This window comes from Sander lucioperca, chromosome 14, assembly GCF_008315115.2.
Source record: "Sander lucioperca isolate FBNREF2018 chromosome 14, SLUC_FBN_1.2, whole genome shotgun sequence".
NCBI lineage: Eukaryota > Metazoa > Chordata > Actinopteri > Perciformes > Percidae > Sander > Sander lucioperca.
Window position 1 is genome coordinate 14481016 of NC_050186.1, and position 27770 is coordinate 14508785.

Below are 27770 nucleotides of genomic sequence, written 5' to 3' on the forward strand. Positions count from 1 at the left end.
TTGTCAAAAGACATTCTCTTAGTGTCAGTACACAGAATAAGAGACAGTAGGTTCAATGTAATGGGTTGGGATCTAAATAAAAGAAGTTTTGTTGGAGAGCCACACTTGGTTTTTCAAGGCTTTGAATAGATGTGCTTGTGCTACAGTTACTTGACCTCTCTGTGCCCAAATCTGAACAATCGCTGCTGTGTTTTGCAAACTCTCAGATGCTTCCTTTTACTGTAGTTAATGCTTCTACCACTATACATAAATGTACCACATACATTATAAATCTAACTACTGCTGTAGCTTTGCCTTTTTTTCACACACACACACACACACACACACACACACACACACACACACACACACAGAGCGTTTGTTTCTCTCCGTGAACTCTTCACCCCTGCTGCCACCAGAAGGCCGTCATGCTAAATTATACCTACGTTGTTTTGCGTTCTCTTCGATTGACAGACGGGCAGTAAGATCAGAGCGATACAGATTAACTAGCTGTTTATGTCTTGAAGTTTTTCTTCCACACTTTGCAATTAGATTACAGGCTGGTCTGAAACGCCAGAGGAAGAGAAAAAACACTTAAATGTCTTCCTTTTAGTTGCAGACAAGATATGGCACTCATCATCATCTGGTGAGGAGTTTGGTTGAATAGAAAGACCCTTTGACAAATATGCCTGGTTGTAGGCTACCTCTTTTCCACAGCTGTTGCCTTTGAATCTATGTTCAACTTTCTCTTCTAGAAGTATATCTGTTTGTGTTTTATTTTAGGCTGCGTAGGTTTTAAAGTAGTGTTTAGATTACATTTTACCAAGGCTAATTTCTGAACTGTACACTTATTAATTACCACCTGGCTCAAGGATGGCAACAAAAGGGAGATCACACACAGGTAGATCAGCCAAAAAGTAGTTTATTTAAACTAACTAGACATATGAACACAACCTTACTAAACATAAGCTTAATGGTGGAGTGTGTAAGTGTGAAAGACTTGTTGTGTTGGAAGTGTGTGGATGGGTGAATATATGGTGTGATGTGTGTTGGATGGTGCAGCAAACCAAACAAAGGACAACATGTTGAGATGGATGCAGTAGGCCCAGCTGAGAGAGAGTAAAAGACTCCCAGGAGGGCAGCCCTTTATGCCTTCTGTAAGCCACGCCCAGATGGCCAGGTACAGACGACCCTCCCAGCTCCACCTACCCGCCCACTCCCAGTACCTGCAGAACAAAGGAACAAAGTAGGCTTGTTCGAGATGAGCCAGGCCTGCGCAGAATCGATCACCGGTGATCGCCGCCCAATGCATGTCGGTTAGATTTGTGTCCGACTTGATCCCGACTTGCTCTGACATCATGCACACGTGGCCAACGATAACCTTACAAGATCAAGGTGGCCGCAGTTTTGAGAGGCAGGCAGCGCAATTGCTTTCCACCGACTGCAAGACCCAGGAGGACCCAGGGCATGCTGGGAAATGCATGGCTCTCAGCTGATCTAACAGCTGATTGGTTCAGAATTGACTCAACATGATGACGTTTTACATAAATTTGTTATTGTTTTTGGATTGGAGAGATTTGAATAATATCTATAGCTATTTGTCTGATTTAAAGGCTTCTTCTGTACAGAACACATGTTGTGTGGCCGATAGTGACGTTTAGAAGGCAGCAAGACTAAATACGTTCAGATTACGGATCACCTACAGTCTGTTGTTTATTAACCTCAACAACAGATCACATATAGAGCATTTTGACAGCTACTCTGTCATAATAAAAACAAGCGACTGTGTACAAGCAGTGGTGGCCTAAAGGTTAAAGAAACAAGCTTGTGACCAGGAGGTTGTCGGTTCAATCCCAAAACTGACAGGATAAAAAACAAATCTGGGTGGGGAAAGTGAAAGAGCAGCACTTTTCCCTCCTTTATTACCTCCACTGAGGTGCCCTTGAGCTAGTGGAGCTGCTCAGTGGCCAGCAGATCAGACTCTGGTTGTACTGGGCAGCTTCCAGGTATGAATGTGGAACTGTGTGAATGTGATCAGGGCGTTCCTGCAAAAGTGGGGCTTCCTGTCAGTGAACCTTCCCTGAATAAATAAAGGTAAAAAAAATTAATATATGGGTCTGATAACATTTTATTTAGCCTGAAGGCTGCTGAAAACGACTGTAAACTGTCCAACTTGACCGCAGCTTTTGTCACCACCCCCCGGCTGCCGCCGCCACTTTACAGGCGAGGCGCAGCTCATCTCGAACGAGCCTAACATGACTGGCAGGCAGAGTGGGGCATGGCATCAGCCACAGTATTTTCAGCTCCCTTTACATGTCGTATGTCTAAATGAAAGGGTTGGCGGAAAAGACACCAATGCATAAGCCGCTGATTTGGATTTTGGCGTGGCTGAGGAAATGGTTAGAGGATTATGATCGGTGTATACCACTAGAGGACTTACTCCTCCCCCCACACAAGCTTCAAAGTTTTGCAATGCCCAGACATTGCCACTGCCTCTTTTCCAATGATCGAATAATTCAGCAGATGTGAGTTCAACTTTTTAAAAAAGAAACTTATTGGGCAGCCAACACCATTTTCGTCAGCCTGCATGAGTACAGCACCAGCTTACTCGCATCCACATACAGCGAGAAAGGCAGGTCCATCTGTGGGGCTGCTAGAACAGGAGCAGAACACAATAAAGACTTGGCAGAGTCAAAGGCATCTTGACAGTGTGTGGTTTCTATTTTTACTTTTGGTTTACAAAAGTAAAAATACTTTTTATGAAGGATGTTCAATTTCAGATCCATATATGTATATTAGAGTTAGAATATAATTGTTGATGCATTAATGTGTTCATAACTTTCACGTTGTAGCTGGTAAAGGGGGAGCTAATTTGAATTACTGTATACTACTGGGTAGCTTAATGTCATGTAATATATCATAATTTAATAGTTGACTTATATTTTGTATTAATCTGAATCTAAAGTGGTCAAATAAATGTAGTGGAGATAAAAAGTACAATATTTCCCTCTGAAATGTAGTGAAGTAATATAAAAAAAAAATCTGAAAATGCAAATACTCAAGTAAAGCACAAGTACCTCAAAGTTGTACTAATGTACTTAGTTACTTTCCACCACTGGTCAGCTTAGACCAGTAGCTGCCTTTTCAAATGTATAAGTGTGGACATGGTGAAAGATAAACATCCACATCTGCTTCATTTGCACTAAAGCAACACCTGCTGACTGACTGTGAGGTCTGTTGGATTTCATCCCACCTTTGACCAAATCAAAGCACCATAGTAAACTGTGTTAACTGCTCCTTTTGTCAAAGCGTTCTGTGCACTCGTGACTGATTTACGGCCAACGAACAGCTGTTATTAACTGTCATTTATTGCGATCTGCTTGAAAGGCATAAGCTGATTAAAGCAAAGCACCACAATGGATTGATTGTGATGCCAAGATAGCCCGAATATAAGGCCAACTGAATTTTGAAAACCTAATTATTCAGGAATTACTTAATGTGATACTCATTCCTTTGAGCATGTACTTACTTGCTACTGAACAAGTTATGTGTTTTGCTGTTAGGTTTTGATTTCCCACCTGACACCAAAGATTGAGGTAAAAATACAGAAAAGGAATATGAGCGCGTGTTCAAACCTGTGTTGTTTAGTCGGTTGAATCAGACTTGGGTTTGTTTTCTTCCGTGGTACCACATCAGTTGTAACCTCGTGCGGACCTAAACAACCATACTGAGACCCTTTTTGAAAAAGTGTTCTCAGTAAGTGTGGTTCGTTTGTGGTAGGAACGTAATCAGACTTCGCAACTTTGAGCTAAATGCCTCATGCAGCTACAGCATAATGCGATTTAATGGGTGTGTTTTGCGATTTAAGTTATGTATTATGTATATTATATTCAAACAGAAAATGAAGCAAATTATATTGTTATTTGCACAAATTTGATGCTGGATCGTTTGTGTCATTAGTGCTTATTCTCCCCAGGTAGCCAATGTAAAGACTGAACAGATGTTAGCTGTAAGCTAGCCTGAAACAGATGCTCTTACTTTGTGTATTATAGAGAGCTGAAGTCCTGACGTCATCGGCCAACAATTTGCTGCAGGTGCACTTTGCGTACGGAGTTGCAGATCAACCGTTTGGGCAGATGGCTACACCTGCCCGCTACTACAAACAAGTGTTCAAAATGTTCAGTCAGTGGCTGATAGGGCTGGCTATCGTTCAAAAATGTTCGATACCAATACCGTGACTTCGATACCTGTTCCTAAAGTATAGTTTTTTCTATACCAATTTTATAAAACAAAAAGAAATTACATTACAACATTACGGCTCAAATCTTTTTATTTATTTCTCAGCTCCTACTACGCGAGCCCGTCTCTGTGTGTAACGTAGAGTTTTTCCCTGCGCGTCCCTACAACGTGTAACGTTAGACAGCCAGACATCATAAACATTAGATCTTGGTATATGCATGTTGCATGCTTATTGGCTTACTGACGCTGATGAGATTTACTCCTTAAGTATTGAATAACAAGGCATTTTTCGATGCTCAATACTTTAGAGGCAATTCGGTCGGTGCCTAAAAAGTATTGAATTCGGTACCCAGCCGCAGTTGTATGTTCTGTTGTAGAGGATAACGTCAGACTCTGGTTGACTGGATTGTGAAAGCAACAACGGAACGACATTCAAACATTTCAAATCCGGCCTCCTTGGCAGCTGCAGCCGGTCACATGAGACAAAAGCAGCTCCAGATTGTCACGATCAATCGCCTCTCTTCTTTCAACTTGTCTGTCTTCACCGGTGCTGTCTGTCTCTCTCTGGCTCACACCCTGGACCAGGGGGTTACTGGATATTGTGTCAGAGTCTGTAAACTCCACCTGACAGGGTGTCGCTCCAAGCAACACGGCTAATGTTACAGCACCGCTGAGGAGCCAGACAAGGAGGGGAAATATAATGTTTGACATTAAAGATGACATCTTACTTATTTTCTTTCTCCTTTTCATCACTTCTCACATCTCTCTGGATATCGAAAGGCTGATGGGGTAGCCGTTGCTGAAGCTGGTGTTTGTCCACAGTGGCAGATGTTTCAAGAAAAAAGGTAGAGACAGTAAGATAGAAAGAGACAAGCATGCAGCATTGTACATGAAATGTGCTACAACACCAGTTTGGGTTCATAGCTCAGAGCAAAAGTATGACGCTGGCAGCTGCTTGGAGAGTGACAGAAAGCAAAAAGAACAGGAGTGGAGAAGCCTTTTGTGCTTTGAAATTCTTCTTTCATCGCAAGCCTCTCTCATCAAAGCTATTCAAATCTATTTCACCCTCCTTGTCTCTTTCTCCGACTCCTGTCTTGGAATTTCGGTTGATGACCTTTGAAGAGGAGCTCCGCGGTGAGGACAACAAGGAGGAACATCTTCCTGTCAGCGCCGCCGTGATTGAAAGGCTTTAAGCTAGCGGGCGTTTTTTTAAGAGATTCCTGCGTAATTAATTCAGAGCCTTATCTGCTGGAATATAAAGACGGATAACGCAGACGGGGACGCTGTCAGTGTCTGTCTGGGCCAACTTGTCTCACCGTCTGTCTGAGGGTACTGAACCGTAATTGTTTGGGCTGATTTGAGCCAGATGATCCTCATTGTCACACCTTAAACTGAATCCTCACATGAACATGCCCTGAGGGTGAAGGGAGCAATTTAAAGACTGCGGCCTATCTCTCAACTCAAAAGGGGAGGCTTGACACGATGAGCCGAGGCCCCTCTCACACCTTTAAGGAGAAGGGTGATGGGAGAGCGAAATGTCAAAGAAGAATAAGACAACACAATGACACACTCGGTGAAGTATAGATAGAATATATCCCACTGTAATGTTAACGACACTGCAAGATCTCTCTCTGTTAATAGTCTAAATATCAAAAAGTAGACACCCCATCTCCCACCACTAATATCTCACACATTTGCGTTGTTTACCTTCATTTCTATTAGTTACGATTGTGACGTGGCCCTTTCTGGGTCTGGGTTAATTGTGGATGAATTCAGCAACAATGGCGCCATGTTTTCTTCTCAACTGTAACGACAAAGCATTCTGAATTCACTACCGCTCTTTCGTGCTTCTCTATGGCAGTCTTCTGTCTGTTTTGGTTGGCTGTTGCTTTAAGAATAACAGGAAAACTTTAACTTTAGCAAAGATGAAACTGAATGTTGCTGGATAAAGAAAGGACTTGTTCTCCCGTGACAGATTTCTAAACAGTAAATCACTCTTGATTTCTTAATGTTGGACACCTCGGGCTGACTTCATCCATCTACTCTTCTTACTCTTTTCTGCGAACACTAACCCTCCTGATACACAGAACAGTTTTTCCTCTATCTCAGTCAAGATATTAGCCGTCTGTTCTTTGCTGCAGTCTGAAATGAGTTCTCCCTCTCTCTTTCTTTGTTTTCTGTTCATTTTGCTGCCTGTGCACAAACATGTCTGCTGTCTGCCTGCATGCCTGGCAACCAGCAGGTTTGAGGCCTATATTTAATCACCACAAGGCTTAACTCCCTCTGTCAGTGACGGCTCATTTGACGTGGCGGCCCTGGGCTTCTCTCTTCTCCCGATTCGGTGCCAAATACAATAACTCCTCTCTTTCGTTACCCTGCTGTATTATGTTATAATTTCACTATTTTTCAATGTCAGGCCCGGGCTTTTTGAAGAGTTTTTATTGAATTTCCTGCTGGACGCTGCTGCCGGGGCCATTTCTTTTCACTGTCACCAGGCTTTCTCTGTGAAACCATCCTCTCTTGGCATTTTTTTTTCTTTTTCCATCTTTCTATTTAAAGACAGTAAAATAGATTATTAGAGCATCATTTCATCATATATTAAGTACAGTGTTTCACTGTCTCCACAGTGAATGTAATAAATTATAGACCATTGCATACAGTAAATCTCCTGCAAATGTACTATTAAAGGTTCTTTAAAGTATATATTTATAACATCTCTAGAATGAAAAGGGATGCAGCATTGGAGGGAAACGGGTCTCTCTCTTTGCGTTTTGTCTTTTTCTTTCATTGTTTTTTTTCTTTTTGGTCTATTTAAAGGCATTAAAGTAGAACATTAGGGCCTAATTCCATAATACACTAAGTACAGTGTTTCATTGTCACCACCATGAATGTTATAAATTAAATGGAGAAAATCCCCTGCCAATTTACTGTTGAAGGTTCTTTAAACATTAAATCCTGTACTTTCATCTATAGCCAAAATGAAAAGCAATGCATGGGCAAATCTTTCCAGCATTAGAGGCAAACAGGTCTCTCTCATTGCATTTCCTATTGTTCTTTCATTGCTTTGCTCTTTTCCATCTATTTAAAGACATTAAAGTAGGCTATTAGAGCATCATTTCGTCATAAACTAAAGACCAGCGCCCAGCATGCAGAAAATCCCCTGCATATTTACTATTAAAGGTTATTGTTACTCATCTATCTCCTCTGGGTAATATTATCTAACCCTCCTCAGCTACATGTGTTCACAATTCTTAAGCATTATAAATCTTCTTGCCGAGCTGTCATGGGTGTCTTGAAAGCATTAAAATGCCTGTTGTTTGACCAAATGGAAAGAGAGTAGATTCAAACAATACTTCACTCTTCCTGTCTCCGAGTTCACAGAAGTTAATGCGTTTGGCAGTAGCAGATGCCGTCCTCCCTTCTGAGTTCTGTGAGAGAATGTCACCCAAGTCTAATCAAATTATGGCTGTTATAGCAAATGTCAAACCTTCACTTTAAATTTAAGCCCCTCTGCTGACGGTTCGTGCACTTTTTTGCTCCCTTTTCTGTTGTAATAAAGCAGAGATAAGATCTCAATGAAAACATGTATGGGAGCTCTTTGATATTGTTCAGTGGTGGAAGAAGTATTCAGATCCTTTACTGAAGTAAAAGTTGAAATACCACTCTGTAAAAATACTCCACTAAGTCCTCCATTGAAAACCTTACTTCAGTAAACATTTGTATCAGCAAAATCTACTTACTGTAAAGTATGGAAAGTAAAAGTACCCATAGTGTAGTAAAATGTTCCTTGTCAGTGTATGTTGCATTTTACTATTGTAGATGTATAAGGTTGTGCCTGTTTGACCTCCTTTATATAGGCTACTGTTGGGAAGTTTAATCTACAGCAATGCATCATATTCTATAAGACCATCATATGTTTGTAGCGTCTCTGTCCGGTGAGGACCACGTATCTCTATAAAGTCAACTTTTCATGGTGTCAGAAAAACAGCCCTGTTTTCAGCTTTGTGACGATGCGTTTTCCAGCTGATCCAAGAGGCTTTTTAGAGACTTTATTTGGCTTAAGAAGTAGGGGAATTCTCAATACAAAGGAACACTTCATCCTTCAGTTCATCACAAACATTCAACATCAACACATCTGGAGATACGGGGTGTTCTCTGGACAGGAAGGGGAGGAAAAACTGTCGTCTGAAAAGCAACTAAAGCTGTCAGACAAATATATAAAGTACAAGATTTGAGATGTAGTTATGTAGATGTAGACTGAGTACAGCATGTGTTAATGTACTTAGTTACATTCCACCACATTAGTTATGGATCATATGGTTAAAGTGTGTGCGTAAAAGAAAGGCCTTCGGTTTGTGTGTGTGAGTGCGTCAGCCCTTGTGACCTCTTAATATCGCATCCCATGTCTGATCTTATTCTTGTCTGCCATCTGAACTCCTGTCATGTGCTCCTTTTGCCAATCTGTCACACTTAATCTGAGCGGAAAGAAAAACTTAAAGAGGAGAGCCTCCAGTGCCCCGGGAACGCTTGGGGTTGGGGTAGAGAAAAAAGGGAGCGGAGAAACAAAAGAAGAAGGAGGAGAGGAAAATCACAACGGCATAGCATTTCAGGGGCATGAATGGCATCAATGATTCGCTGAGGGGGATAAATGGGGTGAGAGAAAGATGAGAGAACAATGTGTCTGTTGTTCTTTAATCTGGAGTAAATCATCTGTCTCTCTCTCTGTCAGGTGTTGAGCTCGCCTCTCATCACACAATGCTTCAAGGGTTTGCCCGGTACAGTGCTGTCCTAATGATTTAGTCAGGTCTCTGCCTTCATCTCATCTTCCTTTTCAGCAGCAGTCGAAGAAGTATTCAGATCTTTTACTTAAGTAAAAAAAAAAAAAACACAGTGTAAATATACTCTGTTACATATAAAAGTCCCGCATTCAAAAGTAAAAGTTGCCTCTGACATGTATTGGAGTAGCAGCAAGTGAAAATACTCTAGTAAAGTACCTCAAATATGTTCTTTATTGCAGTACTTGTTCTTGTTACTTTCCACCACTGGTTGTCTGTGTCTGCTTTGCTTGATTTCATGAGATCATCTGAAGCTCAAGATTTCTCAGTGACACGCTTGTTAAGTTGATGATTATGGTGATTTTCAGCTGATATTTGAAGTCCAATCAACTTCGACGCTTCCTGCGGAGAAAGCATTCATGACAACGACCGTTTCTCAACTCCCAAACTTCTCATTTTGATTTGTGTCCTTGGAAGATCATGAGTCAAACATGTTCAGATTTAGGTTATTGTTTCAGATAATCACTTCCCTGAACGCAAACCCTGAGCTCGCTTTGTGTTTCCGTCTGCCAGATGGGACAGCTGCTCTGGGTGCAGCTGAGCTTCACTGCACTTCTTCTCTGGGTGAAAAGTTCAAGTGCCAAAAATACATGTGGTTACCTGAAGTTCATTAGCCTGTATTTCTGAAAACATGTAGATGTTTTATCAAAAGATTTTCTCTCAATTATAAGCTTAAAAGAAAATAGAGTAATAATGTGTTAGCTAGAATGTGAAGTTATGAGCTCATAAACTTTTCTTTACACAGTCAAATTGAGTTTGCATGAGTGTGATTAATGACTGTGCAAACAGTTATGAACCAGAACACATGGACATATTTCCCCCGTGCTATTGCTACATCCAGAATGTTACCAAATGAGCAGCTGAAATCTGTCTTAGATTTGATTTCAATCAAAGGAATTTGGGATTTAACATTTTGGGAAATATGTTTGTTTGCTTTCTTGCCGAGAAATAGATTAGAAGATTAATACCACTCTCTAACTGTACTTTAATTGTGAAGCTACAGCCTGTTAGCATAGCTTAGCATGATTAACTATAAACAGGGGGACACAGCTAGCATGGCCCTGCCTAAAAAAAAAAAGGAAAAAGATTAATTCACTACAAGCTCACAAAAACTGTATGTTTTATTCATACAAAAACTGCTCCCAGCCAAGAAATAATCCCATGATGTGTTTAGATTTTATGTACGTATAAATAAAAAATATGTATGACAAGTTTATTAGTGATCTTTAGAGATGCTGGTAGATTTTGTTACATTTGGACAGAGCCAGGCTAGCTATTTCCCCTTGTTTCCAGTCTCTATGCTAAGCTAACTGGCTGCTGGCTACAGCTTGAGCAGTGGTGGAATAAGTACTTTTGAATTTTACTTAAGTAAAAGTAGCAATACCACAGTGTAGACATACTCTAGTGAAAGTCCTGCATTCAGAATGTTACTTAAGTAAAAGTACAAAATTATTAGCATGGGCATATACATAATACATATTAATAAATATACATAAAGTATCAAAAGTACTCGCTGTGCAGAATAGCCCATTCAGAATCATATATTACTAGATTATATGTATTGATGCACTCTTGAAAACATCACTCTAGTTATGCAGCTGTAAAGGAGGAACTCACTTTATATACTTCTGGATAGCTTGTGAATTCATCTCCTGGGAATCAACAAATCGACAAATATCAATCAAAGATTTATCTTCTATAATAAATCATAATTTATTTGTTGATTATATTTTGTATTATTAATCTGAATCGCTAAAGGAACTAAAGTCACCAAACACATGTAGTGGAGTAAAAGTAAAGTAGCAGGACATGGAAATACTATAGTAAAGTACAAGTACTTCAAAATTGTAGTCAAGTACAGTACTTGAGTAACTCTACTTAGCGGTAGTTACTTTCCGATACTGATTATGACAGTGGTATCGAGAGGTATTTTCTAAAGCGTCAAACTACTCCTTTTAATGCAGAATATTTACAACTGCACATGAAGGAGCATTTTAACATCAGAATTGAAATGCAGAAAAGTCATATCAGTATATTCTTTTAACTCAACAATGTAATTTCACAACTTTACAAGGAGATGAATTTATAAACACCCTCAGTGTTTCTCCGTTCAAAGCTCAATTAAATGTTTTACGAGAGGAGTTGAAGTTATGCACTTCTACAGAAACTGAGAACATGTGGCAGGATGTGAAGCTGCTCTGTGTTTGACCCGAGCTGTTGGCATCAGCTTTAATATGTCAAATTAAACCAAAAGTGCTGTCGACAGGACAGCATTGACCCTCTTGTACCACCCAACTGAGGCCATTTTCAAACTACCTTTATTGCAATTTTATGACATGATTTTCCTTCCTGACAATTTTCTTTCACTTGGCATTGAAAATGTCTAGAATTTCAACATTTCGTGACCAGATAAGGGAGGTTTCATGAGGAGGAGTCAGTCAGCTCAGACAGAAACCATATTCTTGTCTGTATCACTTAATGTCATGTGAGAACTATTATTGTTCTGCACTGCACTTTGTCGAATGGCTGCAGCAGCTCAGTCTGTCACGCGTCATTCATCACGTAGATTAATACTTTGTAAGGTTGTTCTGCATTAACTGTATTACTAGTCTGGATCAACAGAAGTACAATGTCAGGATAAGCCTGAGAAGTGGCTTTGCCCCTTCACAACAAGAACAACCTCCTTGCTAGCAAGCGAACGTTACACGCTAATAATGGCAAGTTTTGACAAAAATTTGGATCGTGCAACAAGGCTGGCCTGCTTGGTTCTTTCGGTGAATGATTGTAAAGATTTACAAAGAATATGTTTACGGCAGTTACTATCTAACTGGGATGTTTTGGGGCCGATTGGTGGGATTGCTGGCGGCGATAAACTGGTTAGAGCAACTTCAGTTGTCAGATAAATGTAGTGGAGAATATAAAGTAGCATTAAATGAGAATCAGTTTTATTGGCCAAGTATACTTACATACACAAGGATATGACTTTGGTAGGTGTTAACTCTCTATACATTCAACAAATAGACATGTAGTAGTAAACATTCAGTAGACAAATAGTAATATAGACACATACTCTACAATAGAGACAATATACATATAGGCACATATCAACATAATATACAAAAATACAAATATACAACTAAGACATAATATTAAGACAAGTACACATGGAGTGGGATATAAGGCACAAAAAGTAATAGTCCAAAGTAGTGTGCAAGATGCATATTGGAATGATAAGTATGTAATGTGTAGAGAAGTGGGTGAGTGGCCAAAGTGGGGATAACCCCACTTATCCGCAGTTCAGTAGTGGGAAAGAAGCTGTTCTTATGTCTGGTTGTTTTTGTGCGCTGGGATCTGTAGCGCCTGCCAGAGGGGAGGAGGTTAAAGAAAGCGTGTGCAGGATGTGTGGGGTCTTTGGTGATGTTCTCTGCCCGCTTCCTGGTCCTACCAGTGTACACCAATGATTTTTTTCAGCTGTCCAAATTGTGTGTTGTAATCTGCGTTTGTCCTGTTTTGTGGCTGCCCCAAACCAAACGGTGATGGATGATGGAAGATGGCCAACAGCTCTTGTGGTAGGCCATGTTTCCGCAGTTGCCGTAGAAAGTACATCCTCTGCTGAGCCTTTTTAAGGATGGCGTTGATGTTGGACTCCCACTTCAGATCCTGGGAAATGATGGAGCCCAGAAACTTGAATGAGTCCACATTTGACACTTGGCTGTTGGATATTGTGAGGGGGGGGCAGCACTGTGGGGTGCTTCCTAAAGTCACTCCACAGCCATCTCCACAGTCTTTAGAGTGTTTAGCTCTAGGTGGTGTTGACTGCACCAGAGCACCAAATTATCAACCTCTTGCCGATATGGAGACAATGGCAGTGGGCTATCATATATAAATGGATATTAGGGCTGCATGGTATGAGGAAAATATGCGATAACGTTGTTGAACATCGACGATATTACTTGCGATAAACGATAAAAGATATTAAAGTGTACTCAGTTCTGCATTTCTGCTGCTTTCAGTGTTCTGCTAAAATACAACAAATTGCTTGTTGAATTTAAAACAAGCGAAAGGAAATCATTTCCAACATTGTTTTATTAAACAAATTGAACATTGAATTGATAACAAAAGGCACCACTAAAAAAAGAATTGACAGTTACATTTTAAAGTGTAGTTTTCTACTGATATTTTCTTTTAACTAACACGAAAAATCTCTTGAGTGTCTTTCGCCATATGTTGCAGCCTTTCACCATGTGTATATTGTGCCAGATGATATTGCGATGACAATAAAAAAAAAAAAAACAATATATTGTGCAGCTCTAATGGATATACTCAAGTAAAGTAAAAATACCTCAATATTGTACTTAACTTGAGTAAAAGTTACATTCTGCTACTTTTAGCAGGTGTGCCTTGAAACGTGTGTGGCTAGTTGAGGACTGTGTGTGTGTTAGGCTCTCCTGTGTGTGTGGGCGTTGATACGTCGGCCTCCTGTCGCTGAAGAACACTTCACAGAACTCCATCAAAGAGAAAACAGAAGAACAGAAGAGCAGAGAGGGAGAACCGAGCGGGGGGGGGGAGGCATCAAAGGCCGATTCTTCCCACTGTTTCCACATGCTGCAACATCCCAGTGGTAACAGCTGACAAGCCCCTCCATAAACAGCCTGCTCAGATCCTGCCAGCAGGATGCACCCATTGAAAAGCATTTTGCTCCCCCGGCTTTGTTTATTGAAGTGCTGCCTGGACAGCAGGGCAGCATGAAGGGGGACAGAGTCAATAGAGAGAGAGAGAGAGAGCACAGGAATTAAGAAGGTAATTGTTTAGCTGTACAGGCCACAGCTTTACTGTTTTGGTTCACTCTCACCGCTCTCATGGTGTCAAGCTCTTAAAACCCACTCTACACTACCTGCTCAGCAGCAGACACAGTTAGACACTATCTCGTGAAGGTAGTGGAGCATTTAGTAGCTAGAGACATATTTCCCTCAAAACAGCTAAAAGAGAGACTGATATCCGTAACTGCTGGATGTGTAAATACATAACTGCTTGCTAACAAGTTCACCTATAAAAACTTAAAAGGTGATGATGTGTCAATGTTGTGGCCCTTAATGGCTACAGATTTAACAGATGTGTGTGCTTCCTCATCTCTTCCTGCCATTTTTGTCCTCTGCTATCTGAACTATCAATCTTCTTTAATGTTGCCTCTTTGCAAGCAACACAGCTAAAAGACCTGAGAGATTTGGGGGTAAATATTTGCTGTCAGGCCTGCCGATGATCGCCACAGCGAGGCATACAATGTCTTCTTGTCAAAAGAGAGCGGAGAGACCTCTTTTCCAGATGTCTCTTCGATGAGTGTAAACAGCACGACAGTCTGTGCTTCATTTCACCACCCCTGTGAGTGAAAGGTGTGACTTGACTTACACTCTTCTTTCTCTCTTCACATCAAAGGTGTTATTCTGAAATGTGCTTCCCAGTTTTGAGCAATACCTCTGCTCGGTGTGTCAACAGGTTTCTGCTCTCAGGTTTGTTTTCATTTCTTCACCTCCTCCTCTTCCCTTGTGTTTCCTTCTTTTGTCAGGGCTTGCTCCGTGTCTTTGTTTTGCCTCGGGATGAGTGGTTGAGCAAGAGGAAGAGGACCGTGGTGGAAGTGCACTCGAGTCCTATACTTGAGTACACATTCAAGGTACTTGTACTTTACTTGAGTTTTTCCATTTTATGCAACTTTGTACTTCTATTCCACTACATGTCAGAGGCAAATGTTGTACTGCTTACACCACTACATTTGTCTGACAGCTTTCCCCTACTTTTTAAGCTAAATAAAGTCTCAAAAAGCCTCTTGGATCAGCTGAAAAAGGGCATCGACACAAAGCTGAAAACAGGGCTGTTGTTTCAGGGTTTTTTTTTTTAGAGATACGTGGTTCACACAAGACAGTGACACTTCAAACATATGATGATCTTAGAAAATATGACGCATCGCTGTAGATTAAACTACCCAACAGTATATAACGGAGTAAAAATAAGCAAAAGTAGTACTCAGTACTTTAGTAGTAAAGGATCTGAAGCTCATAAACAAGGAAGAAAAAGTGAGAAACAAACACATTCCACTTCTTATTATATTATTACATTATATCTTTCACTTTTCTTTAAAAAGATCCAAAATGGAGTCTTTCACCAGTCCGGCTCTGCGGATGCTACTATTTGTGTGTGTGTGTGTGTGTGTGTGTGTGTGTGTGTGTGTTTGTGTCCCTGTCGCTCTTCAAAGATCAAAACTGCGAACATGACAGACTGGGTTGCATTCCTCTCAGGTGATGACAGCGATAATCCACAGGCAGTCTGGATTCAGCCGAGCATAGATGATAAGGTTGGAGTGACACACTGACACACACATTACCTGAAACCCTCCCATTCGCCTTCAGGCCCTGTGTTGAAAAAAATGTGGGTCATGGGTGAAGACTACAAAGACACACACACACACACACACACACACACACACACACACACACACACACATACGTGTGCACACGTCTAAAGCTCTAATCCTCCCTGTCAGACTTTGTGACAACATGATGGACAGATAGAGGGAGGGGGGGGGGGTAACGTTCAAAGTTAAGTGGCAGGGTGACAGCAAAATGACAGTCCTTAGGCAACACACACACACACACACACACACACACACACACACACACACACACACACACACAGCAGTGGTAAAACAATAATCACACAATCCCGTCAATGCTACACACCCTTTCCTGGTAGCATCTCATCAGAGTACACTGACTTACAGAAATGAAGAAAAAAAGATCACAACATACCAGTAATTCATAGTTATTTCTTATATAAATTAAATATTAATTTATTATAATTAATATTTTTTGTAAATTACACCGAAGAGCCCTTTTCTGAAAAAAAGATATACACGGGAAATCAAAATTATTAGAGGAAAAGTCAAGCTTTTGACATACTTAGCCAAAATTATGAGATATCAGAATGAAGAGATAGTAAGTCAAAATATTGGCTCACTGAATCAAAATGATGAGATATTACATTATGAATTATGAGATTGTCAAAATGTTTAGATAGTATGTCATAATTATGAAATACAAATTCAAAATGAAGAAATAGTAAGCCAAACTTCTTTGGGCTTTTATGGCCTTTAATTGACAGGACAGCTTGAAGAGAGGAAAGGGGAGAGAGGGGGGGGACGACACGCAGTAAAGGGCCGCGGGTCGGATTCTAACCCAGGCCTAGAGGTCGAGCCAGTAAGCCAAACTTCTGACTTGCGTAGTCAAAATTATGTGACGGTTTTAACTTGGTAGCTCATAATCTTGACTTGGTAAATCAACATTTTGACTTATCTCTTTAATTTAGTAAGTCAAAATATTGACTTAAAGGGATACTTTGGTTGATCTTAATCCAGCTCTGCATCATCGTTTGCGCCAGAGCACGGAGGAGCAGAGCAGTGGAGGTCTGCTGATCTCAGCAGACCTCCACTGCTCCACTCAGCTGGGAGCTGCGCCCACACTGCTGTGACACAGAGCTGGATTTAACTCAGCAAAACATCTCTTCAATGTGAGTGTTTTTCATGTTTAATTTTTTTGTCTATTTTTCCCTTTACTGGCAGAAATGGGCTCCTATGTACACCTCAAAATTCTTCAAACAACGTATTTGGGGGATGACTGTTGTCTTCATCCTACTGTGAGTCATTTCCTAGAACCAGTAGCCAATTGGGAAAGATAAAACCTTCAACGTTTCCAGTAAAGCACCAGTGCTGGGCGTCACAGCTTCCTAATAACTTGTGTACTCTCCACATGGGCTGATGGTTCCAGAGGCAACGCCCCTCATCTGTTACTCTGTTGGAAAGATGGCTGCCGCTCTGATGCTGGTGCTGGTGAGGATACTTGCATATAAAAGGAGGCTAGATCCCTGGATGGAACAAATGGTGCCTCGGCTTTGATTTATCCACAGCTCATAACTTTGGCAGCATTTAAATTCACAAGATAAAAGGTCAAAACAAGCATACATGGTTGGAAGTTTCAGTTTGAAGGATCAACAATAAGTTTCCTACTTGCTTACAATCATTTCTTTTTTTCTCTCAATTATGCAAATGGTACAAAAATGGAAGTGACAGCATGTATTTCTAGCACAATGTTTTAATTTCAGCCATAAAATTATTGTCAGGACAGAAAGTAATCAGGAAAGGAACAATTTAAATAGGAACACACACACACACACACACACACACACACACTTACAACCCTCTCTTGTTGTATCTTGCCTCCCCCCTCCTCCCATCATCGCTTCTCTTCCTGCCAAATCATTTCCACCAAATCCATTTTGATACAACATCACAGCGCCCCACAAAGTGAAGATAATCCTTGACATTTTTATCATGCACCCCCCTTTTATTTAGTTTGTGCTCTCTCTGCTTGCCTGTCTTGTTTGCTGATAAAATCTGCCTGCCGATGCGAGTCTTGGCAGATCACACATCAAAAAGGGTCCGTTTTCACCCCCGGAGGGTGACAAAGTGTCAAAATAATATTCCTCTGTGTGGCAGCCTAATTTAAAAACTTCATTTCATGATTGTAGCCATTTACATGTTGTTCTAGGATGACTGTAATGTCTGGATCCCCCTCCTATTCCGAAAAAGATAATATATAATAAAAGATAAAGGTTTGTTTCACAGGGAAACACAGCAGCTCAAAAGCAAAATCAGGATGGAGTGGATATTTTGCAAAGGTCTGGGGTCATTAACTAACTGTGGAAGCCCATTTCAGCCAAGAAAATAAAATTAAAAATAAGGAAAAGAAAATTATAAGAAAATGAAGAAAATAATGTCAAAAGAAAAACTGAAGAGGAAAAATAATTAAATAACAAATGACATGATTTTGACTTAATTAAAATGATTGTGTTGTATGGAGGACCAGAGGTGTCATGCAAAAGGCTATGAAACATCTTTTAATTTATATCTAATTGGTCAGTAAATGCAGGATTTGATAAACAATTTTTACAAACAATGACATCAATTCGTCAATAAATTGGTTATAAATTATTAGGTGTTTCAATAATTCATGTTTAAATGAGCAATAAAATGGACTATTACAAAAAATTATAAATATATCAATACATCAATAAATAGGTCAAATTAAAAATGTGTTTATAAACAACATACTACTGTCAATAACTACATAAATAATTTGGTTACACTTGAAGGTATCTACATAAGAGTGACATGACACTGTCATGAACGTGTCATAAACATAAACAAGTCATAAACATTTATGACATAACGCTTCTTTTAGTATGTGTCATTCGGTTTTTGTCATGACAAGTTATGGTTAGGGTTAGAGTTCATGTGTTCATGACAGTGTCATGTCACTCTTATGTAGATACCTTCAAATAAAGTGTTACCGATAATTCTTTCTTAAAAGAGAAATAACTGAATTCCCAAAATAGATTAACAGTACAGGTTTTGATCGAGCAATTCGAAGAGCAGTTATTTTTGTCATTTGCTTTTCCTTTTCTTTTAGTTTTACCATTATGTGACATTCTTGGTCCTCACCATTGTAAAAACGTGGTAAACAATGCAGATTTGGGAGATTATCAGATCTCTGATTGGCTATAGAAGTCAAAACGTTGATTTACTATCTCATAATTCTGACTTGACCATGTGTACTTTATATTTTTAGCATGCATCAACTACTTTCTTTTCTTTTCCTGGCGGATATGGGCTTCCATAAGTAACATATGAGAAATATTACAGTTGGACTCTTTGATGAAACATTCCTTTCCTTCATGTTGTCCATATAATGTTGTTGAGCACGTCAGTGCGTGAAGAACCGTGAACTGTATGACTTATGTTGCACTACTGTAATCCTTTTAAACGGGCAAAAGATTTACACAACAATAATTGTCCTTGCTCAAGCTTGAATAAAAATATATGTGAGTGTCCAGATAGACTGTGACAAGGCTTACAGCAAGAGACGACATAAAAGAAGAAAACAGCCAAACACGTGGCCAAAAATCCACTCAGAGCCTCAGTTATGACATTCTGACTTGATGATTAATCTCATCTGTCCATGTTGATACAGAAAAAGGCCATTTATCTAAGAAAATATGGTTTTTCTTTCTGTTGGGCCACTGTTTTCCAATGTTTGGGGCTTTCCTGTAATAAGGCAGAAATCTTTCCCAACTGGTTCATGTGGAATGAATAGCCCTGGCTAGGCAACGGTTTTGATTTTAACAGCAGCAAGCACAAACACTATAAATTTACAGTCACAAGAGAGAGTTTTTTTAATAGGCACTCGACTTTGCAAAGGCAATAACTCTCTCAGTCTTAGTTTCTTTCTCTGAAATGCCTCCCACTGTCTGCTGAGGTAGCTGAGGCAGCTGGCAGTGCTCACTACTTGGCCTGACAAGGTGCTTTGAAATACCAATCACTGAGTTTATACAACAGGGAGAGCTTGTAAATGTGTCGAGTGGGGAAATATACAATGCCATTCTTTCTTTTTTTCTGGTAAAGAAAGAGAGTTATGGTCTCAGCAATGTGTATACCTTACAGGTGATATAATATATGCTCAGTCCTGTTCTGAAACCCATTTATCATGGATGACAGCAGAGGAAAGTGCTTTTAGTTCTGTTATCGTCATGACAATCTGCGGTAACCTCTCACCAACACCACCCACATGTATTCAGAAATGCACATAGACACACGAGACACTGAAAACTGAGGATGGATGTGGCCGCACTGTGAGTAATTTACAGCACCATTCGGCAGGAAGTGAGGAGAAAACTTGCACTTTTACCTACAAATAACACCTTAGTGTAAGTGTTTTTACCACGTGTCAGGCTTCTTTCTTCTTTCTGCTGAAATGCCGCTAGGAATTTTTTTAGCTAATTCACATGGTTACATACATGATATAATGCTAAAAGATTGAGGCTAAATCTACATATCCTTGGCAAGAGAGAACAAATATGTATCCCCCAAAAAACTTTTGTCATGCTTCTCATTTCTAGTCAGCAATTTTACATTTTTTTCTGCTGAAAGGTTGCTTGGTGTTTTTTTCCAGCTAGTAAATTGACAACTTCGTCGTCGAACTAGAAAATCGACTTTTGCTAGCAGATTCCATCACCTGTAGCTAGTCTAGTTAATTAATGTAACCTCGTGAGTTGGTTTATATCTCTGGCTGTCTTTTTCTTTTCAAAATGAGAACCCCATGAAAGACACTTAGCATTATATCATTTATATAGCCATGAAGTGCATATTTAAAAGACTAAGGCTGAAGCTACACAGCAACTGAGATATAGTGAGTTAGGTTTCACTTTTACAAGTGAAAAGGCTTTGAGGATGAGGACAAATGAGTTTGGCAAGCTGAATTATATCTTGGGTAAGGAGTTTAGCTGAATACTGCTTCTGAATCCAATACAAAGGAGAGATGCTAATGTTCCTCTAAACGGTGATATAGCATCTTGGCTCCTACACAGTGGGGGAATACTACACAGTGGAACACATGCTAGTTGGCCCCATAAAATACCACAAAATATTTTTATGCAAAGCTAGTTATGCTCCTTGGCCCTGGCAGTAAGACTAGGTAACTTCTAGCAAGCTAGTTAGCCAGGCATGCTAACGTTTATGTTGCTAGGAAATTTCATCAGATGTAGCTAGCGAGCTAAATAACGTTACCTCTCACAGTTGGTTGATAACGTCTCTGGCTGGTTTTTAAACAAGAACTTCATAAAATAAACTTAGAAACACACTAAATGCTATAATGCTAAACATTGGGGCTAATGTTGCTAATGTTGAGATTATAACATTCCTCTAAACTCTGATATAGCATCTTGGCTCCCACACAGTAATGTGCCAGTCCAGAACAGGTTATTGTTCTAACTGTACCCGTAACCCCACAAAATAATATTATGGAAATATAGTTATGCTCCCTGGCCTTTGCAGGAAATCAAAAACAAACCAACTCTGCTCCTTTTTAAATGAGTTGAATCTACTGTATTAGTGTTAACATTAGATTTATTTATCTTATTTACCCACTGAATAACACATTAAAGTATAATCTTCTTAACAGATGTTTTTTCTGAGCAGAAGTCATCAAAGCCTCTGAGTCAACATCCCATATGGATATGAGTTACAGAAAGCAAGTGGGAGTGAAATAGCAGGAGGCGAACAAATGGAAAAAGAGTAATCCATGCTTCAAAGATATCAGGAGTAAATCTGTATTTATGATTCTGTGGAAAATCATGACATTATCTCACCCTCTAAAGTCCATTGTACATTTGAAGCTGGAGGGGAAACTGTCCTACTTCAGCAGAAATCTGAGGTCAGCGCAGAAAATATTTCACGGCATGTCAGACCGCTCTGCACATGGTGAATAATGTTCAACATGACACCGTAATGCTTGTTCAGGTGAAAAACGGTTCCCTCCTCAACTTTCTGGGGCAGCGGTAATAATATTCCGTCCAAGGGTGGGGGTGGTGTGTGTGAAATATGGCGCTACTTCACATTCATGTATTCATCCTGGAGCGATAAATTAGACCCCAGACATTTCAATCTAACTTCCTAAATAGAGCACTTTGTGATCACAAACTAAAGGAGAGGCATGTTGGGTGATCAACAGAATAATTCATGACTTTTTGAGTCTTAGAAACAGGGTGACACACATGATCTTCAGAATTAGTCATAAAAATACTGTAAATAACCACCGTAACCAACAAGAACAGGAAATACTGCTTGCATTTGAAATAATTCATCATCATCCTCCTCATCCTTCTCTCTGAACATCGTAGCCGAGCAGTAACTGCATCCTTTATCTTGAGCTCTGCAGTCAAATATCATGCGTTAAATAAATTAGACTGGTGCCGCTGGATGTGGATCATTTGTTTAAAGTGACATGGCTCATAGGCGTTGATTTACTTACACAATAATGGCCTTTTAATTGAGCTCTTCTGTCCTTTGTAACATCAAAGCCTGACAAGTGGTTTGACAACCGCTTTTTTCCCTTCCCCTTTCTGTGACTGACAAGCACATTATGGCTGCCCTCATCCCTCTCAGCTTCCTTCAACTGTCACGACTGCACACAAAATTGAAACCGGACACCTTTTGCCTAAGGGACGTTTTGTATGTCTGACAGAATTTGAAATTGAAAGTGTTTTTTCATTCAGAAAACACAGAGTGAATGCAGGTCAATTTGATTTTATTCAGCGCAACATGCGTGCTCTTGGTTTGATTTATTTGCAAAGACAGAAATACAAATAAAGAAAGCAATCTCATTTACCACCTTCCCGTGTTGCCATAGTCTGTTAAACCACAAGTCAAGTGTTATGACAGACTTTGCCTGCTTTGCTGGCGTGTCTTGAGGGAGAGAAGAGGAGGCATGTGGTGTGTGCTGAGCGATGACAGATGTGGGACGAACGCAGAAATGCATCTTCTTCTCTAAATTGTGTGTTTTGGGGTTGAAATGGCTGCTACTGACCAGTGATCATGCAGCTGTATGCACGCAGGAACACAGACTGTTTGGTGTAGCTCACATTTGGGTTTCTAAATGGTGCGTGGATTCATTCCTGACATAAATGAGGGTTGTGCTGAGGGTTAAGTAAATAAAGCCATCAAAGTGGGGAGTATGTGAGGAGAGTCGCCTTCACTTCTTCCTCTCTGTTGCTTTGTTTAAATAACCCAGAGGGTTATCTATCAATGCAAGTTATTGAACAGGGTGAATCAATGTGTGGCATAGTTCCTGGTCCAGCGCTCTGTTACAGCTTACTGCTTCTTTGATTTTATAGACAGGTTCAGGATTAATGGGGATCCATTATGAGAGCAATTGCCTTCTTTGTCAGGCCTGTCTTCTCATTATAAACACATGGAATCTGTACGAAATACAAAAGAGGACACATTGAACAACTCAACAGACTGTGTAACATTGCTGGTAATCTTTTATCAGTGTTGTAAAAAGGGTTGCACTTATATGTCATGTGTGTGCTTTTGCAGTCTACACAATATAGTATATTTACAGGCCAAATTTGTGCCGTTTTAAAGAGCTTCCGCTCTCATTTTTACAATTTTTACCGTTTCCATTGTTCTCTCTTATTAAAATGCTTTGAAACACTTTGCCACATCCTAAAGGCAATGTAGTTCCCCTATTTACGGTTTTACAACTGAATGACTGCTCTTAGGGCCTTATTGTTTTCCTTCAAACAGTTTAGCTTTGACCAAGAACTCAGTAAAGTCATCTTTATCACATCTGTATCATACACAGAAAAGCCATTTGTAATTTACAAGCTGCAAAACTAAAACTAAACCGCACAATTGGATCAATAACCATTTCCCAACATTTAAAATTCCCCCAATGACTCAATGAGCACATTAGCTATGGAAGCAGTGCATAATAAAGAAGCCATATTGCCTTGCCTGTTAACATTGACCTTTTAGCCTCAAAACCTCCAACCAAAGCTTAGCTTTGAAAGCCTCTTAACCTGCAATGCAAAACATTTTAATTTAAATGGTTTATGTTCTTAATAAACATATTTTGCAGTTTATCATAACTTTTTCATTAACTCTTTTGTGAGTAAGATTGACATCAGCGTTATAATAAGATAAATCTGTGGCGTAAACCCTGTAAAATGTGATAAGCCTTTGCATCTGTCGAAGGGTTACAAACAGAAGGGAGATCAATGGTAAATGATTGCCTAGCAACTGTGTGGAGTGAAGGCTACAGGGAGCAATAGAAAGGTTTGTTTAGCGCCTCCAGGGCTGTGCAGTCACAATCAATTCCCCTGCAGCAGTCAAGCACGGATCTACTAGATCTTTAAAATACCCTGAAAAGTAAAAGTAGAAAGTACCTTTTGCAAGAGTGGATGTCAAATCTGTATATGTGTAAAGGAAGCGTTGTAGTTATGTATGTGAAAAACAGTGTTTTGGGAATTTGATCAAAAAGGGACATTGCTTTCCATTCTACTATGGCACATATGCACTTTACAATGATAATATATACTGTATGTTTTATATATGAATAATGGGTCCTTAATTTCAGACCCACGTAGAGCAGGCTTCCCTGCCTAAAATTAACAACTGTCACTAGCCAATTTCATCACCTGTAGCTTGCAAACTAATGTAACCTCTGTAAGTTGGTTGATAACTTCTCTGGCTGCCTTGTTTTAAAATGAGAACCCCATTAATTAAATAAAAACACAGTCAATGGCTACATACATGATATAATGCTAAAAGATTGTCCCGTTTAGATGCGAACTACAGAAAAACATACTTCCGATAAGCAACTCAGAGGTTAAATGTATGCTTTATTGTTAGGAATTTCAAACAGTAGGTTATGTTTCCCCTTAACAAGAAAAGAGGCTTTGAAAATCAGGACTAATGAGTTTGGCAAACTTAACGCTACAGAGAAGAGATGCTAATGTTCCCCTAAACTCTGAGATAGCATCTTGGCTGCTACAAAGTGGGGGGATACTACAGTACATAGTGGGAGTGCCAATTGACCACCACAAATAATAATAATGTTCTATTCCCTAAAGCTAGTTATGCTCCTTGGCCTTTTCAGTAACACTAGTTACCTCTAGCAAGCTATTTAGCCAGACATGTTAAAAGTTTAGTTGCTAGAAAATTCCATTAGCTGTAGCTAGCTAGCTAGTTAATTAACGTTACCTCCAAGAGTTGGTTAATATAACGTTTCAGTCTGAATTGTTTTAAAAACCAGCACCCTATCAATGAAATAAAAGCGCACTTGATGGCTACATACATGATATAATGCTAAAAGATTTGGGCTAGAGCTACATGTCAGCATCCAGATTGGATGTACAGAGATGCTAACGTTCTTCTCACAGTTTTTTTTTTTTCTAACCTGTAAACCCACAAAATAATGTAATGTAATGCTAGTTGAACTCCTTAGCCTTGGTAGTAATGCTAGGTTACTCCTAGTAAACTGGTTAGCTGGGTATGGGTAACGTTTGCAGCTTATGTTAGAGCAGGTATTACAATCTAAACATACACTTTTACCCATGTATAAAAAATATAAAAAAGAAGACACTCCCCTGTTCAGAGTATTGCTCTTACTAATAACTAATAATGTATTTAAATAAAAAGCTGCAATAAAACAAGGTGTATTTAGCCTTTTAAAGCAGTGAAAATAAGAACCCTTTTTTACACAGTAGCCAGCAGGCAGCTCTGAGTTTTTGGAATTAGATCCTCTACAAATAGCCAAATCTAGAAGGGTGTGAAAAAACATCTTTGATGTCCAATGAAATTTCACTGAACAGCACAGTACAATCTGATTGCAGGCTGGCGTCCTCTGGCAGCCTGATCTCTCCGGATTGTTCCACCCACAGGACACGCAAAATGTGTGTGTGTGTGTGTGTGTGTGTAAAGTTGATTAGACAGGTGGACAGACACATCGTCATTGGACAAATTCTAGACATTCAGCAAGTTGATGAGTGCAGTATGTACTAAACAATCAATTAATGACTCAGAATTAATTCTTTTTTGTTCTGTATGTGAGCAAGTATATGCATAGATTTAGTTTTTAATGCAGGATCATTAGATGTCTGCTTGTATTTGTGAGGAATGGATTAAAGTGCGTTTAATTACTGTCAGTAAGATGCTAATGTTAGCATGTCTGGCTAATTAGCTTACTTCTTACAATTGTAACCTAGTATTTGCTTCCAAATCTTAAAGCTTATCATCCAACGTAATCAATGGTTGTCAGCTAGAAATAGAGAGTTTGTTTTTGTTTAATTTTGTGTAAAATCAAAGACTTATTTTAAATATTAGTACACATTTTGAGTATAAACTGAACATTCATTATGCTAAAATTAAAAAAGCTTGACAGGTGGAGCAGGAGCGCAGGTGCGCAGGCTTAGATGAAGTGTCAGTTGACTTTTAAAGGAGTGTTTAGGAAGCATCTTGACAAAAAGTTTTGTTCTCATTTTAGAATAAAATGCCAAAAGGTGCAGTAAGGACACATCCGGTGTTTAGTGCTTTATAAATATGTCTAACTATCCGTCTCCAGAGGTTTATTAAATGCCACTTCAAAGAGAAAAATGAACACACCATCAAATACTCTTTTCCTTTTAGCACATTACAAACGCCATTTTTGTCGTAGTGGGAGTCTTTAAGACGGGTTTTAGTCCATGTCTCAAATTTGGTTCCATTGTTTTTCCATGTGTTGCCACTTTGATTATGTTTTTAAGATAAGGGAACAAGAGGAAACCCGTCTCAAATTAAGCAACAACAGGAAACAGTAATCACTCACAGACACAGTGCCACTGCTTGTTAATGACCAACTTCAAGGCAAGTCACGAGAAGTTGAAGAGAAGAGCCCTATTGTTTACTGTGGCCTTTTTCTCAGTGTTTGACCTTCTTTCTTTCTCTTCTCCCACAGCCCTTTCTCCTGCTAATACCCATCATCCTGAAGACATCACTTTGGATAGGAGTTACCAAAACCAAGAATCCATGAAAAACCTGTTTGCAGTGAGTGTAAAAATGGGTTAAAACAGCTAATTCAATGTGTCCAATGTTTGTCCACCTTGGTATAAAAGAATGAGCATGATTTAAAAAAATCTGCGTTAAGAGGTAACAAACCATCTGTACCGTAACTTGGTATGTAAAAGAGGTATAAGTGAGAGAAAATATAATTTGACCTGCATAAACACAACACGACTAGAGATTGAGGAACGCAAAAGTTAAAGACTGAATTTAAAAATGTATTAAATAACTATGTGCAATGTTAAAGGAGTCTCTTGTAGTGACAAACCTACAGTTTGACTCAGCTCTACAGAGCATCTTTCAGCCCATTGTTTTGGTTTTTGGGACGCAACTTTACAATATTGGTCTGGAAAAAAAGCTCTGAAATCTACTAGCAGGTGAGCATAGTGGAGCATTTAGCAGCTAAATCAATCTATGTCGAGTTGCATTGTGGGTAATTTAGGCATTAGGTGTTGTGAAGGATGAAGAATGCGCAGAAAGAAAAAGATGATATCTCTGGTTCTGTCGCTTAGACTTATCTTACTATCATGAGTCCCACAATACTATAGGAGTGCAATGCTAAATCAGTAGAGTATTATTTTAATAAGCCTAATACTGTATTTCATAAAAAGTTAATAACGTTAGTGGAGGGGCTGCTTTATTCAGGTGAGTTGCCTCTATCGTAAAACGCTGCAGGAAACCCTGTGATTGCTAGCACGTTTGCCATATAACTTCAAATAATATGTCAATGTTGTATTTACAGATTGTTGCGCTGCCCCTAAGTGGCCAAAAAAATCAATTACTTCAGGTGTAAAGATCTACAGTTACTGGACTGGCCATTGCCACTATAACCAGCACTAATGATTGGTATCAAGAATGATTGGTTTCCATATGAGGCTGGTATACTTTGCACACTGCATTTACCAATAACAAATGACCGCACCATTGCTAGTTATATTGTTTGTTATGTTTTTATGTGGGGAGAATTGAATAAGTAAGCAATCTCGTCAGGCTCCTTTTTGTATTTGTGACTTAATCTTACAGATTGATGCATACAGGCTTTGTGTCTGACTTTCTCCTGAGCCAGCTCCTTAATCTTTTGAACATTTACATAAATACTCATTCTTTTAGATGCAGATCTGCAGTTTCATATAAGGAAAGTTATTAATGCACTTAGTAGATCTGTGCCTGTATACTAACAACTCCTGTGCCAACACTTGATAAGGCAAACCCCCCTCCCCCAGCTCCCCTAAAAC

General features: G+C 39.5%; 2 long non-coding RNA genes across 3 annotated transcripts in view; one reads left to right on the plus strand and one right to left on the minus strand.

Moving 5' to 3' along the window:
* Positions 1-26738, plus strand: part of LOC116062961 — a 38198-nt gene extending 11460 nt beyond the window's left edge. Inside the window, exons 2-5 of one of the 2 annotated variants that reach the window (XR_004108152.2) lie at positions 14617-14721; positions 15301-15399; positions 16663-16929; positions 26432-26738. This is a non-coding gene — a long non-coding RNA (uncharacterized LOC116062961). Of the gene's footprint in view, positions 1-14616; positions 14722-15300; positions 15400-16662; positions 16984-26431 lie in introns of those variants that run through there. The other variant, XR_004108151.2, reaches the window with a different exon arrangement.
* On the minus strand, positions 1779-20942 carry LOC118493133. The gene is made up of 3 exons (XR_004895106.1): positions 20932-20942; positions 16280-16285; positions 1779-1926 (listed from the first exon to the last, which is right to left on the minus strand). It is a non-coding gene; the product is annotated as an uncharacterized LOC118493133 (long non-coding RNA).
* Positions 26739-27770: the final 1032 nt, after the last annotated feature.